At 51.5% G+C, this 18032-nt stretch overlaps 13 non-coding genes across 13 annotated transcripts; all 13 read left to right on the plus strand.

The window, feature by feature from the left end:
• Positions 1 to 806: 806 nt before the first annotated feature.
• Positions 807 to 878, plus strand: trnap-agg (transfer RNA proline (anticodon AGG)). The gene has a single exon. It is a non-coding gene; the product is annotated as a tRNA-Pro (tRNA).
• A 1247-nt stretch (positions 879 to 2125) lies between these two features.
• trnap-agg (transfer RNA proline (anticodon AGG)) lies at positions 2126 to 2197 on the plus strand. Its single transcript has one exon. It is a non-coding gene; the product is annotated as a tRNA-Pro (tRNA).
• A 1247-nt stretch (positions 2198 to 3444) lies between these two features.
• On the plus strand, positions 3445 to 3516 carry trnap-agg (transfer RNA proline (anticodon AGG)). The gene has a single exon. It is a non-coding gene; the product is annotated as a tRNA-Pro (tRNA).
• Positions 3517 to 4761: 1245 nt separating this feature from the next.
• On the plus strand, positions 4762 to 4833 carry trnap-agg (transfer RNA proline (anticodon AGG)). Its single transcript has one exon. It is a non-coding gene; the product is annotated as a tRNA-Pro (tRNA).
• A 1247-nt stretch (positions 4834 to 6080) lies between these two features.
• On the plus strand, positions 6081 to 6152 carry trnap-agg (transfer RNA proline (anticodon AGG)). Its single transcript has one exon. It is a non-coding gene; the product is annotated as a tRNA-Pro (tRNA).
• Positions 6153 to 7399: 1247 nt separating this feature from the next.
• On the plus strand, positions 7400 to 7471 carry trnap-agg (transfer RNA proline (anticodon AGG)). The gene has a single exon. It is a non-coding gene; the product is annotated as a tRNA-Pro (tRNA).
• A 1247-nt stretch (positions 7472 to 8718) lies between these two features.
• On the plus strand, positions 8719 to 8790 carry trnap-agg (transfer RNA proline (anticodon AGG)). Its single transcript has one exon. It is a non-coding gene; the product is annotated as a tRNA-Pro (tRNA).
• A 1248-nt stretch (positions 8791 to 10038) lies between these two features.
• trnap-agg (transfer RNA proline (anticodon AGG)) lies at positions 10039 to 10110 on the plus strand. The gene has a single exon. It is a non-coding gene; the product is annotated as a tRNA-Pro (tRNA).
• Positions 10111 to 11357: 1247 nt separating this feature from the next.
• Positions 11358 to 11429, plus strand: trnap-agg (transfer RNA proline (anticodon AGG)). Its single transcript has one exon. It is a non-coding gene; the product is annotated as a tRNA-Pro (tRNA).
• A 1096-nt stretch (positions 11430 to 12525) lies between these two features.
• trnap-agg (transfer RNA proline (anticodon AGG)) lies at positions 12526 to 12597 on the plus strand. Its single transcript has one exon. It is a non-coding gene; the product is annotated as a tRNA-Pro (tRNA).
• A 1247-nt stretch (positions 12598 to 13844) lies between these two features.
• Positions 13845 to 13916, plus strand: trnap-agg (transfer RNA proline (anticodon AGG)). The gene has a single exon. It is a non-coding gene; the product is annotated as a tRNA-Pro (tRNA).
• Positions 13917 to 15163: 1247 nt separating this feature from the next.
• trnap-agg (transfer RNA proline (anticodon AGG)) lies at positions 15164 to 15235 on the plus strand. The gene has a single exon. It is a non-coding gene; the product is annotated as a tRNA-Pro (tRNA).
• A 1247-nt stretch (positions 15236 to 16482) lies between these two features.
• On the plus strand, positions 16483 to 16554 carry trnap-agg (transfer RNA proline (anticodon AGG)). Its single transcript has one exon. It is a non-coding gene; the product is annotated as a tRNA-Pro (tRNA).
• Positions 16555 to 18032: the final 1478 nt, after the last annotated feature.

The following is an 18032-nucleotide window of genomic DNA, read 5'->3' on the forward strand; positions in this document are numbered from 1 at the left end:
GTTGGTACACCCCTCTTTAGACAACCTGGTGAGCCCAAGCTCCCCCGGGATCACCATATTGGTGCCGAAGACGCTGCGGACCCCCGATCAACACAGCCCACTGCTGTGCAGAACTCCCGAGCGCAAGCGGTCCCTCGGTCTCAGCCTCCCGGCAGCTTGGATTACAGGCGTGCGCCACCACGCCCGGCGTGAAACAGCCTCGCTCTTTTTCTCATCTTCGTGTGCTGTGAGCCAAGTCCAGGGGACAGCTCGGTGTTTGAAACGCTAGGATCTCAGGCTGGCAGGTGGCTGCCCCGAAAAATGCGGAAAAAACTGCTGAAAAATGCTTCGTCCTGTCCTGTTGTCGAGCTCGTCCAAAAAGCACCAGCTGGCGGTATTGCTCTCGTAGACTTTCTAGAACGCACGCATTACATCCCTTCTTCTTTGCTTTGACATCACTTGAGCTGAAATGCAAAAAAAGTCACGACACCCGCTCTTCCAGCACTTGGTTCAGGCCCCTCGCTTAAAGTTACGGCTGGCTGTCCTAGAGAGAAGTCGGCGGAGCACGGAGATTTTTCACGAGAAGAAACAGAATTCCACAGTGAAACGATTGCAAGTACTGTACATTACGACATTAAGATGTCTTCTTCCTTTTGAGATTTAAACCACTTTTGGGGGAAATATCATTACGCTGAAGAGTGCGAAATGGGTCGCAAATGTGAATAAACGAAGGCGACTTTCATCCTTTGGAAAACCGTTCACATCTGTCCCTCTCTCCTTTTTTTTACAACGAGTTCTGGCAAACAGCCAGCACCCCCTCTGCGAATGGCTCGTTGGTCTAGGGGTATGATTCTCGCTTAGGGTGCGAGAGGTCCCGGGTTCAAATCCCGGACGAGCCCGTTTTGTGCTCTGACTCGTGCGTAAGAGAGAGGCTTTCCCACTTGTGCTCTGCCCACGCAAAGCGAACTGCTTCACCGCCGTTCTCGTGTTGCAAGACGCCAGGAAGGCAGGCATTTTACCCGTCCATCCTTGCTTTGACAACACTTGGGCTGATGTCATACAATTCAAAGACAATGTATTAAAGGGTTCAGAGCAGAAGAAAAAAACTACAAAGGAAAAACTAACGACCCACGCAAACAAAAGAAAATCAAAGAGACTAAACAAAAGCAACAAACTTGACTGTAACACCCCGGACACAGATGAAGATTCCCTCCTTCCAAAGTTGTGGCAAAAGACCGCGTCCCACTCTGTTGCCCGGGCTGCACGACAGCTGCTGCTCACAGGAGCTGTCCCAGCACGCATCAGCACGGGGGCTTTCACCTGCTCCGTTTCCGACCTGGGTTGGTACACCCCTCTTTAGACAACCTGGTGAGCCCAAGCTCCCCCGGGATCACCATATTGGTGCCGAAGACGCTGCGGACCCCCGATCAACACAGCCCACTGCTGTGCAGAACTCCCGAGCGCAAGCGGTCCCTCGGTCTCAGCCTCCCGGCAGCTTGGATTACAGGCGTGCGCCACCACGCCCGGCGTGAAACAGCCTCGCTCTTTTTCTCATCTTCGTGTGCTGTGAGCCAAGTCCAGGGGACAGCTCGGTGTTTGAAACGCTAGGATCTCAGGCTGGCAGGTGGCTGCCCCGAAAAATGCGGAAAAAACTGCTGAAAAATGCTTCGTCCTGTCCTGTTGTCGAGCTCGTCCAAAAAGCACCAGCTGGCGGTATTGCTCTCGTAGACTTTCTAGAACGCACGCATTACATCCGTTCTTCTTTGCTTTGACATCACTTGAGCTGAAATGCAAAAAAAGTCACGACACCCGCTCTTCCAGCACTTGGTTCAGGCCCCTCGCTTAAAGTTACGGCGGGCTGTCCTAGAGAGAAGTCGGCGGAGCACGGAGATTTTTCACGAGAAGAAACAGAATTCCACAGTGAAACGATTGCAAGTACTGTACATTACGACATTAAGATGTCTTCTTCCTTTTGAGATTTAAACCACTTTTGGGGGAAATATCATTACGCTGAAGAGTGCGAAATGGGTCGCAAATGTGAATAAACGAAGGCGACTTTCATCCTTTGGAAAACCGTTCACATCTGTCCCTCTCTCCTTTTTTTTACAACGAGTTCTGGCAAACAGCCAGCACCCCCTCTGCGATTGGCTCGTTGGTCTAGGGGTATGATTCTCGCTTAGGGTGCGAGAGGTCCCGGGTTCAAATCCCGGACGAGCCCGTTTTGTGCTCTGACTCGTGCGTAAGAGAGAGGCTTTCCCACTTGTGCTCTGCCCACGCAAAGCGAACTGCTTCACCGCCGTTCTCGTGTTGCAAGACGCCAGGAAGGCAGGCATTTTACCCGTCCATCCTTGCTTTGACAACACTTGGGCTGATGTCATACAATTCAAAGACAATGTATTAAAGGGTTCAGAGCAGAAGAAAAAAACTACAAAGGAAAAACTAACGACCCACGCAAACAAAAGAAAATCAAAGAAACTAAACAAAAGCAACAAACTTGACTGTAACACCCCGGACACAGATGAAGATTCCCTCCTTCCAAAGTTGTGGCAAAAGACCGCGTCCCACTCTGTTGCCCGGGCTGCACGACAGCTGCTGCTCACAGGAGCTGTCCCAGCACGCATCAGCACGGGGGCTTTCACCTGCTCCGTTTCCGACCTGGGTTGGTACACCCCTCTTTAGACAACCTGGTGAGCCCAAGCTCCCCCGGGATCACCATATTGGTGCCGAAGACGCTGCGGACCCCCGATCAACACAGCCCACTGCTGTGCAGAACTCCCGAGCGCAAGCGGTCCCTCGGTCTCAGCCTCCCGGTAGCTCGGATTACAGGCGTGCGCCACCACGCCCGGCGAGAAACAGCCTCGCTCTTTTTCTCATCTTCGTGTGCTGTGAGCCAAGTCCAGGGGACAGCTCGGTGTTTGAAACGCTAGGATCTCAGGCTGGCAGGTGGCTGCCCCGAAAAATGCGGAAAAAACTGCTGAAAAATGCTTCGTCCTGTCCTGTTGTCGAGCTCGTCCAAAAAGCACCAGCTGGCGGTATTGCTCTCGTAGACTTTCTAGAACGCACGCATTACATCCGTTCTTCTTTGCTTTGACATCACTTGAGCTGAAATGCAAAAAAAGTCACGACACCCGCTCTTCCAGCACTTGGTTCAGGCCCCTCGCTTAAAGTTACGGCGGGCTGTCCTAGAGAGAAGTCGGCGGAGCACGGAGATTTTTCACGAGAAGAAACAGAATTCCACAGTGAAACGATTGCAAGTACTGTACATTACGACATTAAGATGTCTTCTTCCTTTTGAGATTTAAACCACTTTTGGGGGAAACATCATTACGCTGAAGAGTGCGAAATGGGTCGCAAATGTGAATAAACGAAGGCGACTTTCATCCTTTGGAAAACCGTTCACATCTGTCCCTCTCTCCTTTTTTTTACAACGAGTTCTGGCAAACAGCCAGCACCCCCTCTGCGAATGGCTCGTTGGTCTAGGGGTATGATTCTCGCTTAGGGTGCGAGAGGTCCCGGGTTCAAATCCCGGACGAGCCCGTTTTGTGCTCTGACTCGTGCGTAAGAGAGAGGCTTTCCCACTTGTGCTCTGCCCACGCAAAGCGAACTGCTTCACCGCCGTTCTCGTGTTGCAAGACGCCAGGAAGGCAGGCATTTTACCCGTCCATCCTTGCTTTGACAACACTTGGGCTGATGTCATACAATTCAAAGAATGTATTAAAGGGTTCAGAGCAGAAGAAAAAAACTACAAAGGAAAAACTAACGACCCACGCAAACAAAAGAAAATCAAAGAGACTAAACAAAAGCAACAAACTTGACTGTAACACCCCGGACACAGATGAAGATTCCCTCCTTCCAAAGTTGTGGCAAAAGACCGCGTCCCACTCTGTTGCCCGGGCTGCACGACAGCTGCTGCTCACAGGAGCTGTCCCAGCACGCATCAGCACGGGGGCTTTCACCTGCTCCGTTTCCGACCTGGGTTGGTACACCCCTCTTTAGACAACCTGGTGAGCCCAAGCTCCCCCGGGATCACCATATTGGTGCCGAAGACGCTGCGGACCCCCGATCAACACAGCCCACTGCTGTGCAGAACTCCCGAGCGCAAGCGGTCCCTCGGTCTCAGCCTCCCGGCAGCTTGGATTACAGGCGTGCGCCACCACGCCCGGCGTGAAACAGCCTCGCTCTTTTTCTCATCTTCGTGTGCTGTGAGCCAAGTCCAGGGGACAGCTCGGTGTTTGAAACGCTAGGATCTCAGGCTGGCAGGTGGCTGCCCCGAAAAATGCGGAAAAAACTGCTGAAAAATGCTTCGTCCTGTCCTGTTGTCGAGCTCGTCCAAAAAGCACCAGCTGGCGGTATTGCTCTCGTAGACTTTCTAGAACGCACGCATTACATCCGTTCTTCTTTGCTTTGACATCACTTGAGCTGAAATGCAAAAAAAGTCACGACACCCGCTCTTCCAGCACTTGGTTCAGGCCCCTCGCTTAAAGTTACGGCTGGCTGTCCTAGAGAGAAGTCGGCGGAGCACGGAGATTTTTCACGAGAAGAAACAGAATTCCACAGTGAAACGATTGCAAGTACTGTACATTACGACATTAAGATGTCTTCTTCCTTTTGAGATTTAAACCACTTTTGGGGGAAATATCATTACGCTGAAGAGTGCGAAATGGGTCGCAAATGTGAATAAACGAAGGCGACTTTCATCCTTTGGAAAACCGTTCACATCTGTCCCTCTCTCCTTTTTTTTACAACGAGTTCTGGCAAACAGCCAGCACCCCCTCTGCGAATGGCTCGTTGGTCTAGGGGTATGATTCTCGCTTAGGGTGCGAGAGGTCCCGGGTTCAAATCCCGGACGAGCCCGTTTTGTGCTCTGACTCGTGCGTAAGAGAGAGGCTTTCCCACTTGTGCTCTGCCCACGCAAAGCGAACTGCTTCACCGCCGTTCTCGTGTTGCAAGACGCCAGGAAGGCAGGCATTTTACCCGTCCATCCTTGCTTTGACAACACTTGGGCTGATGTCATACAATTCAAAGACAATGTATTAAAGGGTTCAGAGCAGAAGAAAAAAACTACAAAGGAAAAACTAACGACCCACGCAAACAAAAGAAAATCAAAGAGACTAAACAAAAGCAACAAACTTGACTGTAACACCCCGGACACAGATGAAGATTCCCTCCTTCCAAAGTTGTGGCAAAAGACCGCGTCCCACTCTGTTGCCCGGGCTGCACGACAGCTTCTGCTCACAGGAGCTGTCCCAGCACGCATCAGCACGGGGGCTTTCACCTGCTCCGTTTCCGACCTGGGTTGGTACACCCCTCTTTAGACAACCTGGTGAGCCCAAGCTCCCCCGGGATCACCATATTGGTGCCGAAGACGCTGCGGACCCCCGATCAACACAGCCCACTGCTGTGCAGAACTCCCGAGCGCAAGCGGTCCCTCGGTCTCAGCCTCCCGGCAGCTTGGATTACAGGCGTGCGCCACCACGCCCGGCGAGAAACAGCCTCGCTCTTTTTCTCATCTTCGTGTGCTGTGAGCCAAGTCCAGGGGACAGCTCGGTGTTTGAAACGCTAGGATCTCAGGCTGGCAGGTGGCTGCCCCGAAAAATGCGGAAAAAACTGCTGAAAAATGCTTCGTCCTGTCCTGTTGTCGAGCTCGTCCAAAAAGCACCAGCTGGCGGTATTGCTCTCGTAGACTTTCTAGAACGCACGCATTACATCCGTTCTTCTTTGCTTTGACATCACTTGAGCTGAAATGCAAAAAAAGTCACGACACCCGCTCTTCCAGCACTTGGTTCAGGCCCCTCGCTTAAAGTTACGGCTGGCTGTCCTAGAGAGAAGTCGGCGGAGCACGGAGATTTTTCACGAGAAGAAACAGAATTCCACAGTGAAACGATTGCAAGTACTGTACATTACGACATTAAGATGTCTTCTTCCTTTTGAGATTTAAACCACTTTTGGGGGAAATATCATTACGCTGAAGAGTGCGAAATGGGTCGCAAATGTGAATAAACGAAGGCGACTTTCATCCTTTGGAAAACCGTTCACATCTGTCCCTCTCTCCTTTTTTTTACAACGTGTTCTGGCAAACAGCCAGCACCCCCTCTGCGAATGGCTCGTTGGTCTAGGGGTATGATTCTCGCTTAGGGTGCGAGAGGTCCCGGGTTCAAATCCCGGACGAGCCCGTTTTGTGCTCTGACTCGTGCGTAAGAGAGAGGCTTTCCCACTTGTGCTCTGCCCACGCAAAGCGAACTGCTTCACCGCCGTTCTCGTGTTGCAAGACGCCAGGAAGGCAGGCATTTTACCCGTCCATCCTTGCTTTGACAACACTTGGGCTGATGTCATACAATTCAAAGACAATGTATTAAAGGGTTCAGAGCAGAAGAAAAAAACTACAAAGGAAAAACTAACGACCCACGCAAACAAAAGAAAATCAAAGAGACTAAACAAAAGCAACAAACTTGACTGTAACACCCCGGACACAGATGAAGATTCCCTCCTTCCAAAGTTGTGGCAAAAGACCGCGTCCCACTCTGTTGCCCGGGCTGCACGACAGCTGCTGCTCACAGGAGCTGTCCCAGCACGCATCAGCACGGGGGCTTTCACCTGCTCCGTTTCCGACCTGGGTTGGTACACCCCTCTTTAGACAACCTGGTGAGCCCAAGCTCCCCCGGGATCACCATATTGGTGCCGAAGACGCTGCGGACCCCCGATCAACACAGCCCACTGCTGTGCAGAACTCCCGAGCGCAAGCGGTCCCTCGGTCTCAGCCTCCCGGCAGCTTGGATTACAGGGGTGCGCCACCACGCCCGGCGAGAAACAGCCTCGCTCTTTTTCTCATCTTCGTGTGCTGTGAGCCAAGTCCAGGGGACAGCTCGGTGTTTGAAACGCTAGGATCTCAGGCTGGCAGGTGGCTGCCCCGAAAAATGCGGAAAAAACTGCTGAAAAATGCTTCGTCCTGTCCTGTTGTCGAGCTCGTCCAAAAAGCACCAGCTGGCGGTATTGCTCTCGTAGACTTTCTAGAACGCACGCATTACATCCGTTCTTCTTTGCTTTGACATCACTTGAGCTGAAATGCAAAAAAAGTCACGACACCCGCTCTTCCAGCACTTGGTTCAGGCCCCTCGCTTAAAGTTACGGCTGGCTGTCCTAGAGAGAAGTCGGCGGAGCACGGAGATTTTTCACGAGAAGAAACAGAATTCCACAGTGAAACGATTGCAAGTACTGTACATTACGACATTAAGATGTCTTCTTCCTTTTGAGATTTAAACCACTTTTGGGGGAAATATCATTACGCTGAAGAGTGCGAAATGGGTCGCAAATGTGAATAAACGAAGGCGACTTTCATCCTTTGGAAAACCGTTCACATCTGTCCCTCTCTCCTTTTTTTTACAACGAGTTCTGGCAAACAGCCAGCACCCCCTCTGCGAATGGCTCGTTGGTCTAGGGGTATGATTCTCGCTTAGGGTGCGAGAGGTCCCGGGTTCAAATCCCGGACGAGCCCGTTTTGTGCTCTGACTCGTGCGTAAGAGAGAGGCTTTCCCACTTGTGCTCTGCCCACGCAAAGCGAACTGCTTCACCGCCGTTCTCGTGTTGCAAGACGCCAGGAAGGCAGGCATTTTACCCGTCCATCCTTGCTTTGACAACACTTGGGCTGATGTCATACAATTCAAAGACAATGTATTAAAGGGTTCAGAGCAGAAGAAAAAAACTACAAAGGAAAAACTAACGACCCACGCAAACAAAAGAAAATCAAAGAGACTAAACAAAAGCAACAAACTTGACTGTAACACCCCGGACACAGATGAAGATTCCCTCCTTCCAAAGTTGTGGCAAAAGACCGCGTCCCACTCTGTTGCCCGGGCTGCACGACAGCTGCTGCTCACAGGAGCTGTCCCAGCACGCATCAGCACGGGGGCTTTCACCTGCTCCGTTTCCGACCTGGGTTGGTACACCCCTCTTTAGACAACCTGGTGAGCCCAAGCTCCCCCGGGATCACCATATTGGTGCCGAAGACGCTGCGGACCCCCGATCAACACAGCCCACTGCTGTGCAGAACTCCCGAGCGCAAGCGGTCCCTCGGTCTCAGCCTCCCGGCAGCTTGGATTACAGGCGTGCGCCACCACGCCCGGCGAGAAACAGCCTCGCTCTTTTTCTCATCTTCGTGTGCTGTGAGCCAAGTCCAGGGGACAGCTCGGTGTTTGAAACGCTAGGATCTCAGGCTGGCAGGTGGCTGCCCCGAAAAATGCGGAAAAAACTGCTGAAAAATGCTTCGTCCTGTCCTGTTGTCGAGCTCGTCCAAAAAGCACCAGCTGGCGGTATTGCTCTCGTAGACTTTCTAGAACGCACGCATTACATCCGTTCTTCTTTGCTTTGACATCACTTGAGCTGAAATGCAAAAAAAGTCACGACACCCGCTCTTCCAGCACTTGGTTCAGGCCCCTCGCTTAAAGTTACGGCTGGCTGTCCTAGAGAGAAGTCGGCGGAGCACGGAGATTTTTCACGAGAAGAAACAGAATTCCACAGTGAAACGATTGCAAGTACTGTACATTACGACATTAAGATGTCTTCTTCCTTTTGAGATTTAAACCACTTTTGGGGGAAATATCATTACGCTGAAGAGTGCGAAATGGGTCGCAAATGTGAATAAACGAAGGCGACTTTCATCCTTTAGAAAACCGTTCACATCTGTCCCTCTCTCCTTTTTTTTACAACGAGTTCTGGCAAACAGCCAGCACCCCCTCTGCGAATGGCTCGTTGGTCTAGGGGTATGATTCTCGCTTAGGGTGCGAGAGGTCCCGGGTTCAAATCCCGGACGAGCCCGTTTTGTGCTCTGACTCGTGCGTAAGAGAGAGGCTTTCCCACTTGTGCTCTGCCCACGCAAAGCGAACTGCTTCACCGCCGTTCTCGTGTTGCAGGACGCCAGGAAGGCAGGCATTTTACCCGTCCATCCTTGCTTTGACAACACTTGAGCGGATGTCATACGCTCACAATGACAATGTATTAAAGGGTTCAGAGCAGAAGAAAAAAACTACAAAGGAAAAACTAACGACCCACGCAAACAAAAGAAAATCAAAGAGACTAAACAAAAGCAACAAACTTGACTGTAACACCCCGGACACAGATGAAGATTCCCTCCTTCCAAAGTTGTGGCAAAAGACCGCGTCCCACTCTGTTGCCCGGGCTGCACGACAGCTGCTGCTCACAGGAGCTGTCCCAGCACGCATCAGCACGGGGGCTTTCACCTGCTCCGTTTCCGACCTGGGTTGGTACACCCCTCTTTAGACAACCTGGTGAGCCCAAGCTCCCCCGGGATCACCATATTGGTGCCGAAGACGCTGCGGACCCCCGATCAACACAGCCCACTGCTGTGCAGAACTCCCGAGCGCAAGCGGTCCCTCGGTCTCAGCCTCCCGGCAGCTTGGATTACAGGCGTGCGCCACCACGCCCGGCGTGAAACAGCCTCGCTCTTTTTCTCATCTTCGTGTGCTGTGAGCCAAGTCCAGGGGACAGCTCGGTGTTTGAAACGCTAGGATCTCAGGCTGGCAGGTGGCTGCCCCGAAAAATGCGGAAAAAACTGCTGAAAAATGCTTCGTCCTGTCCTGTTGTCGAGCTCGTCCAAAAAGCACCAGCTGGCGGTATTGCTCTCGTAGACTTTCTAGAACGCACGCATTACATCCGTTCTTCTTTGCTTTGACATCACTTGAGCTGAAATGCAAAAAAAGTCACGACACCCGCTCTTCCAGCACTTGGTTCAGGCCCCTCGCTTAAAGTTACGGCTGGCTGTCCTAGAGAGAAGTCGGCGGAGCACGGAGATTTTTCACGAGAAGAAACAGAATTCCACAGTGAAACGATTGCAAGTACTGTACATTACGACATTAAGATGTCTTCTTCCTTTTGAGATTTAAACCACTTTTGGGGGAAATATCATTACGCTGAAGAGTGCGAAATGGGTCGCAAATGTGAATAAACGAAGGCGACTTTCATCCTTTGGAAAACCGTTCACATCTGTCCCTCTCTCCTTTTTTTTACAACGAGTTCTGGCAAACAGCCAGCACCCCCTCTGCGAATGGCTCGTTGGTCTAGGGGTATGATTCTCGCTTAGGGTGCGAGAGGTCCCGGGTTCAAATCCCGGACGAGCCCGTTTGGTGCTCTGACTCGTGCGTAAGAGAGAGGCTTTCCCACTTGTGCTCTGCCCACGCAAAGCGAACTGCTTCACCGCCGTTCTCGTGTTGCAAGACGCCAGGAAGGCAGGCATTTTACCCGTCCATCCTTGCTTTGACAACACTTGGGCTGATGTCATACAATTCAAAGACAATGTATTAAAGGGTTCAGAGCAGAAGAAAAAAACTACAAAGGAAAAACTAACGACCCACGCAAACAAAAGAAAATCAAAGAGACTAAACAAAAGCAACAAACTTGACTGTAACACCCCGGACACAGATGAAGATTCCCTCCTTCCAAAGTTGTGGCAAAAGACCGCGTCCCACTCTGTTGCCCGGGCTGCACGACAGCTGCTGCTCACAGGAGCTGTCCCAGCACGCATCAGCACGGGGGCTTTCACCTGCTCCGTTTCCGACCTGGGTTGGTACACCCCTCTTTAGACAACCTGGTGAGCCCAAGCTCCCCCGGGATCACCATATTGGTGCCGAAGACGCTGCGGACCCCCGATCAACACAGCCCACTGCTGTGCAGAACTCCCGAGCGCAAGCGGTCCCTCGGTCTCAGCCTCCCGGTAGCTCGGATTACAGGCGTGCGCCACCACGCCCGGCGCGAAGCAGCCTCGCTCTTTTTCTCATCTTCGTGTGCTGTGAGCCAAGTCCAGGGGACAGCTCGGTGTTTGAAACGCTAGGATCTCAGGCTGGCAGGTGGCTGCCCCGAAAAATGCGGAAAAAACTGCTGAAAAATGCTTCGTCCTGTCCTGTTGTCGAGCTCGTCCAAAAAGCACCAGCTGGCGGTATTGCTCTCGTAGACTTTCTAGAACGCACGCATTACATCCGTTCTTCTTTGCTTTGACATCACTTGAGCTGAAATGCAAAAAAAGTCACGACACCCGCTCTTCCAGCACTTGGTTCAGGCCCCTCGCTTAAAGTTACGGCGGGCTGTCCTAGAGAGAAGTCGGCGGAGCACGGAGATTTTTCACGAGAAGAAACAGAATTCCACAGTGAAACGATTGCAAGTACTGTACATTACGACATTAAGATGTCTTCTTCCTTTTGAGATTTAAACCACTTTTGGGGGAAACATCATTACGCTGAAGAGTGCGAAATGGGTCGCAAATGTGAATAAACGAAGGCGACTTTCATCCTTTGGAAAACCGTTCACATCTGTCCCTCTCTCCTTTTTTTTACAACGAGTTCTGGCAAACAGCCAGCACCCCCTCTGCGAATGGCTCGTTGGTCTAGGGGTATGATTCTCGCTTAGGGTGCGAGAGGTCCCGGGTTCAAATCCCGGACGAGCCCGTTTTGTGCTCTGACTCGTGCGTAAGAGAGAGGCTTTCCCACTTGTGCTCTGCCCACGCAAAGCGAACTGCTTCACCGCCGTTCTCGTGTTGCAAGACGCCAGGAAGGCAGGCATTTTACCCGTCCATCCTTGCTTTGACAACACTTGGGCTGATGTCATACAATTCAAAGACAATGTATTAAAGGGTTCAGAGCAGAAGAAAAAAACTACAAAGGAAAAACTAACGACCCACGCAAACAAAAGAAAATCAAAGAGACTAAACAAAAGCAACAAACTTGACTGTAACACCCCGGACACAGATGAAGATTCCCTCCTTCCAAAGTTGTGGCAAAAGACCGCGTCCCACTCTGTTGCCCGGGCTGCACGACAGCTGCTGCTCACAGGAGCTGTCCCAGCACGCATCAGCACGGGGGCTTTCACCTGCTCCGTTTCCGACCTGGGTTGGTACACCCCTCTTTAGACACCACCACGCCCGGCGTGAAACAGCCTCGCTCTTTTTCTCATCTTCGTGTGCTGTGAGCCAAGTCCAGGGGACAGCTCGGTGTTTGAAACGCTAGGATCTCAGGCTGGCAGGTGGCTGCCCCGAAAAATGCGGAAAAAACTGCTGAAAAATGCTTCGTCCTGTCCTGTTGTCGAGCTCGTCCAAAAAGCACCAGCTGGCGGTATTGCTCTCGTAGACTTTCTAGAACGCACGCATTACATCCCTTCTTCTTTGCTTTGACATCACTTGAGCTGAAATGCAAAAAAAGTCACGACACCCGCTCTTCCAGCACTTGGTTCAGGCCCCTCGCTTAAAGTTACGGCTGGCTGTCCTAGAGAGAAGTCGGCGGAGCACGGAGATTTTTCACGAGAAGAAACAGAATTCCACAGTGAAACGATTGCAAGTACTGTACATTACGACATTAAGATGTCTTCTTCCTTTTGAGATTTAAACCACTTTTGGGGGAAATATCATTACGCTGAAGAGTGCGAAATGGGTCGCAAATGTGAATAAACGAAGGCGACTTTCATCCTTTGGAAAACCGTTCACATCTGTCCCTCTCTCCTTTTTTTTACAACGAGTTCTGGCAAACAGCCAGCACCCCCTCTGCGAATGGCTCGTTGGTCTAGGGGTATGATTCTCGCTTAGGGTGCGAGAGGTCCCGGGTTCAAATCCCGGACGAGCCCGTTTTGTGCTCTGACTCGTGCGTAAGAGAGAGGCTTTCCCACTTGTGCTCTGCCCACGCAAAGCGAACTGCTTCACCGCCGTTCTCGTGTTGCAAGACGCCAGGAAGGCAGGCATTTTACCCGTCCATCCTTGCTTTGACAACACTTGGGCTGATGTCATACAATTCAAAGACAATGTATTAAAGGGTTCAGAGCAGAAGAAAAAAACTACAAAGGAAAAACTAACGACCCACGCAAACAAAAGAAAATCAAAGAGACTAAACAAAAGCAACAAACTTGACTGTAACACCCCGGACACAGATGAAGATTCCCTCCTTCCAAAGTTGTGGCAAAAGACCGCGTCCCACTCTGTTGCCCGGGCTGCACGACAGCTGCTGCTCACAGGAGCTGTCCCAGCACGCATCAGCACGGGGGCTTTCACCTGCTCCGTTTCCGACCTGGGTTGGTACACCCCTCTTTAGACAACCTGGTGAGCCCAAGCTCCCCCGGGATCACCATATTGGTGCCGAAGACGCTGCGGACCCCCGATCAACACAGCCCACTGCTGTGCAGAACTCCCGAGCGCAAGCGGTCCCTCGGTCTCAGCCTCCCGGTAGCTCGGATTACAGGCGTGCGCCACCACGCCCGGCGAGAAACAGCCTCGCTCTTTTTCTCATCTTCGTGTGCTGTGAGCCAAGTCCAGGGGACAGCTCGGTGTTTGAAACGCTAGGATCTCAGGCTGGCAGGTGGCTGCCCCGAAAAATGCGGAAAAAACTGCTGAAAAATGCTTCGTCCTGTCCTGTTGTCGAGCTCGTCCAAAAAGCACCAGCTGGCGGTATTGCTCTCGTAGACTTTCTAGAACGCACGCATTACATCCGTTCTTCTTTGCTTTGACATCACTTGAGCTGAAATGCAAAAAAAGTCACGACACCCGCTCTTCCAGCACTTGGTTCAGGCCCCTCGCTTAAAGTTACGGCGGGCTGTCCTAGAGAGAAGTCGGCGGAGCACGGAGATTTTTCACGAGAAGAAACAGAATTCCACAGTGAAACGATTGCAAGTACTGTACATTACGACATTAAGATGTCTTCTTCCTTTTGAGATTTAAACCACTTTTGGGGGAAATATCATTACGCTGAAGAGTGCGAAATGGGTCGCAAATGTGAATAAACGAAGGCGACTTTCATCCTTTGGAAAACCGTTCACATCTGTCCCTCTCTCCTTTTTTTTACAACGAGTTCTGGCAAACAGCCAGCACCCCCTCTGCGAATGGCTCGTTGGTCTAGGGGTATGATTCTCGCTTAGGGTGCGAGAGGTCCCGGGTTCAAATCCCGGACGTGCCCGTTTTGTGCTCTGACTCGTGCGTAAGAGAGAGGCTTTCCCACTTGTGCTCTGCCCACGCAACGCGAACTGCTTCACCGCCGTTCTCGTGTTGCAAGACGCCAGGAAGGCAGGCATTTTACCCGTCCATCCTTGCTTTGACAACACTTGGGCTGATGTCATACAATTCAAAGACAATGTATTAAAGGGTTCAGAGCAGAAGAAAAAAACTACAAAGGAAAAACTAACGACCCACGCAAACAAAAGAAAATCAAAGAGACTAAACAAAAGCAACAAACTTGACTGTAACACCCCGGACAGAGATGAAGATTCCCTCCTTCCAAAGTTGTGGCAAAAGACCGCGTCCCACTCTGTTGCCCGGGCTGCACGACAGCTGCTGCTCACAGGAGCTGTCCCAGCACGCATCAGCACGGGGGCTTTCACCTGCTCCGTTTCCGACCTGGGTTGGTACACCCCTCTTTAGACAACCTGGTGAGCCCAAGCTCCCCCGGGATCACCATATTGGTGCCGAAGACGCTGCGGACCCCCGATCAACACAGCCCACTGCTGTGCAGAACTCCCGAGCGCAAGCGGTCCCTCGGTCTCAGCCTCCCGGCAGCTTGGATTACAGGCGTGCGCCACCACGCCCGGCGTGAAACAGCCTCGCTCTTTTTCTCATCTTCGTGTGCTGTGAGCCAAGTCCAGGGGACAGCTCGGTGTTTGAAACGCTTGGATCTCAGGCTGGCAGGTGGCTGCCCCGAAAAATGCGGAAAAAACTGCTGAAAAATGCTTCGTCCTGTCCTGTTGTCGAGCTCGTCCAAAAAGCACCAGCTGGCGGTATTGCTCTCGTAGACTTTCTAGAACGCACGCATTACATCCGTTCTTCTTTGCTTTGACATCACTTGAGCTGAAATGCAAAAAAAGTCACGACACCCGCTCTTCCAGCACTTGGTTCAGGCCCCTCGCTTAAAGTTACGGCGGGCTGTCCTAGAGAGAAGTCGGCGGAGCACGGAGATTTTTCACGAGAAGAAACAGAATTCCACAGTGAAACGATTGCAAGTACTGTACATTACGACATTAAGATGTCTTCTTCCTTTTGAGATTTAAACCACTTTTGGGGGAAATATCATTACGCTGAAGAGTGCGAAATGGGTCGCAAATGTGAATAAACGAAGGCGACTTTCATCCTTTGGAAAACCGTTCACATCTGTCCCTCTCTCCTTTTTTTTACAACGAGTTCTGGCAAACAGCCAGCACCCCCTCTGCGAATGGCTCGTTGGTCTAGGGGTATGATTCTCGCTTAGGGTGCGAGAGGTCCCGGGTTCAAATCCCGGACGAGCCCGTTTTGTGCTCTGACTCGTGCGTAAGAGAGAGGCTTTCCCACTTGTGCTCTGCCCACGCAAAGCGAACTGCTTCACCGCCGTTCTCGTGTTGCAAGACGCCAGGAAGGCAGGCATTTTACCCGTCCATCCTTGCTTTGACAACACTTGGGCTGATGTCATACAATTCAAAGACAATGTATTAAAGGGTTCAGAGCAGAAGAAAAAAACTACAAAGGAAAAACTAACGACCCACGCAAACAAAAGAAAATCAAAGAAACTAAACAAAAGCAACAAACTTGACTGTAACACCCCGGACACAGATGAACATTCCCTCCTTCCAAAGTTGTGGCAAAAGACCGCGTCCCACTCTGTTGCCCGGGCTGCACGACAGCTGCTGCTCACAGGAGCTGTCCCAGCACGCATCAGCACGGGGGCTTTCACCTGCTCCGTTTCCGACCTGGGTTGGTACACCCCTCTTTAGACAACCTGGTGAGCCCAAGCTCCCCCGGGATCACCATATTGGTGCCGAAGACGCTGCGGACCCCCGATCAACACAGCCCACTGCTGTGCAGAACTCCCGAGCGCAAGCGGTCCCTCGGTCTCAGCCTCCCGGCAGCTTGGATTACAGGCGTGCGCCACCACGCCCGGCGAGAAACAGCCTCGCTCTTTTTCTCATCTTCGTGTGCTGTGAGCCAAGTCCAGGGGACAGCTCGGTGTTTGAAACGCTAGGATCTCAGGCTGGCAGGTGGCTGCCCCGAAAAATGCGGAAAAAACTGCTGAAAAATGCTTCGTCCTGTCCTGTTGTCGAGCTCGTCCAAAAAGCACCAGCTGGCGGTATTGCTCTCGTAGACTTTCTAGAACGCACGCATTACATCCGTTCTTCTTTGCTTTGACATCACTTGAGCTGAAATGCAAAAAAAGTCACGACACCCGCTCTTCCAGCACTTGGTTCAGGCCCCTCGCTTAAAGTTACGGCGGGCTGTCCTAGAGAGAAGTCGGCGGAGCACGGAGATTTTTCACGAGAAGAAACAGAATTCCACAGTGAAACGATTGCAAGTACTGTACATTACGACATTAAGATGTCTTCTTCCTTTTGAGATTTAAACCACTTTTGGGGGAAATATCATTACGCTGAAGAGTGCGAAATGGGTCGCAAATGTGAATAAACGAAGGCGACTTTCATCCTTTGGAAAACCGTTCACATCTGTCCCTCTCTCCTTTTTTTTACAACGAGTTCTGGCAAACAGCCAGCACCACCTCTGCGAATGGCTCGTTGGTCTAGGGGTATGATTCTCGCTTAGGGTGCGAGAGGTCCCGGGTTCAAATCCCGGACGAGCCCGTTTTGTGCTCTGACTCGTGCGTAAGAGAGAGGCTTTCCCACTTGTGCTCTGCCCACGCAAAGCGAACTGCTTCACCGCCGTTCTCGTGTTGCAAGACGCCAGGAAGGCAGGCATTTTACCCGTCCATCCTTGCTTTGACAACACTTGGGCTGATGTCATACAATTCAAAGACAATGTATTAAAGGGTTCAGAGCAGAAGAAAAAAACTACAAAGGAAAAACTAACGACCCACGCAAACAAAAGAAAATCAAAGAAACTAAACAAAAGCAACAAACTTGACTGTAACACCCCGGACAGAGATGAAGATTCCCTCCTTCCAAAGTTGTGGCAAAAGACCGCGTCCCACTCTGTTGCCCGGGCTGCACGACAGCTGCTGCTCACAGGAGCTGTCCCAGCACGCATCAGCACGGGGGCTTTCACCTGCTCCGTTTCCGACCTGGGTTGGTACACCCCTCTTTAGACAACCCGGTGAGCCCAAGCTCCCCCGGGATCACCATATTGGTGCCGAAGACGCTGGGGACCCCCGATCAACACAGCCCACTGCTGTGCAGAACTCCCGAGCGCAAGCGGTCCCTCGGTCTCAGCCTCCCGGCAGCTTGGATTACAGGCGTGCGCCACCACGCCCGGCAAGAAGCAGCCTCGCTCTTTTTCTCATCTTCGAGTGCTGTGAGCCAAGTCCAGGGGACAGCTCGGTGTTTGACATGCTAGGATCTCAGGCTGGCAGGTGGCCGCCCCGTAAAATGCTGAAAAAACTGCTGAAAAATGCTTCGTTTTCTTTTCGTGTCGCTACATAACTTCATCTACAGACATGGTGTTTCTGCAGCTCTTTCTGCGTCCATTCTTGAAATGTTCATGTTCAGAACATGTGCCTGGCAGATAGCTGTTGTCTGTACCGACATCTTCAACATGTCCTTGGCCCAGGCCACTGTACCTAGCTGCTTCAAGACGACCACCATCGTGCTAGTACTGAAAAAATCAGCCCCCACATGCCTAAACGACTACCGCCCTATTGCACTCACCCCCATCATAATGAAGTGCTTTGAAAAACTATTTATTCCGCACATTAAAGCCAGCATTCCAAAAACACTGGATCCTTTCCAGATTGCACAAACCGCTCCACAGAGGATGCATTCTCTATAGCTTTACACACCACACTAACCCACCTGGATAAAAGGAACACCTATACAAGAATCCTGTTCATTGACTTTAGCTCAGCATTTAACACCATCATACCCATAAAACTTTCTACCAAACTCAGGGCTCTAGGTTTAGATACAACCCTCTGCAGCTGGATCCTAGACTTCCTCACCAGCAGACCCCAGACTGTCAGGGTTGGCAACCTCACCTCCAACATACTCATCCTTAACACCGGTGCCCCTCAAGGCTGTGTGCTCAGCCCACTGCTTTACTCCCTGTTCACCCACGACTGTACTGCTAAGTTCAGCACAAACACCATCATCAAGTATGCTGACGATAC

The sequence above is a fragment of the Lepisosteus oculatus genome, chromosome 4, assembly GCF_040954835.1.
Source record: "Lepisosteus oculatus isolate fLepOcu1 chromosome 4, fLepOcu1.hap2, whole genome shotgun sequence".
Lineage (NCBI taxonomy): Eukaryota > Metazoa > Chordata > Actinopteri > Semionotiformes > Lepisosteidae > Lepisosteus > Lepisosteus oculatus.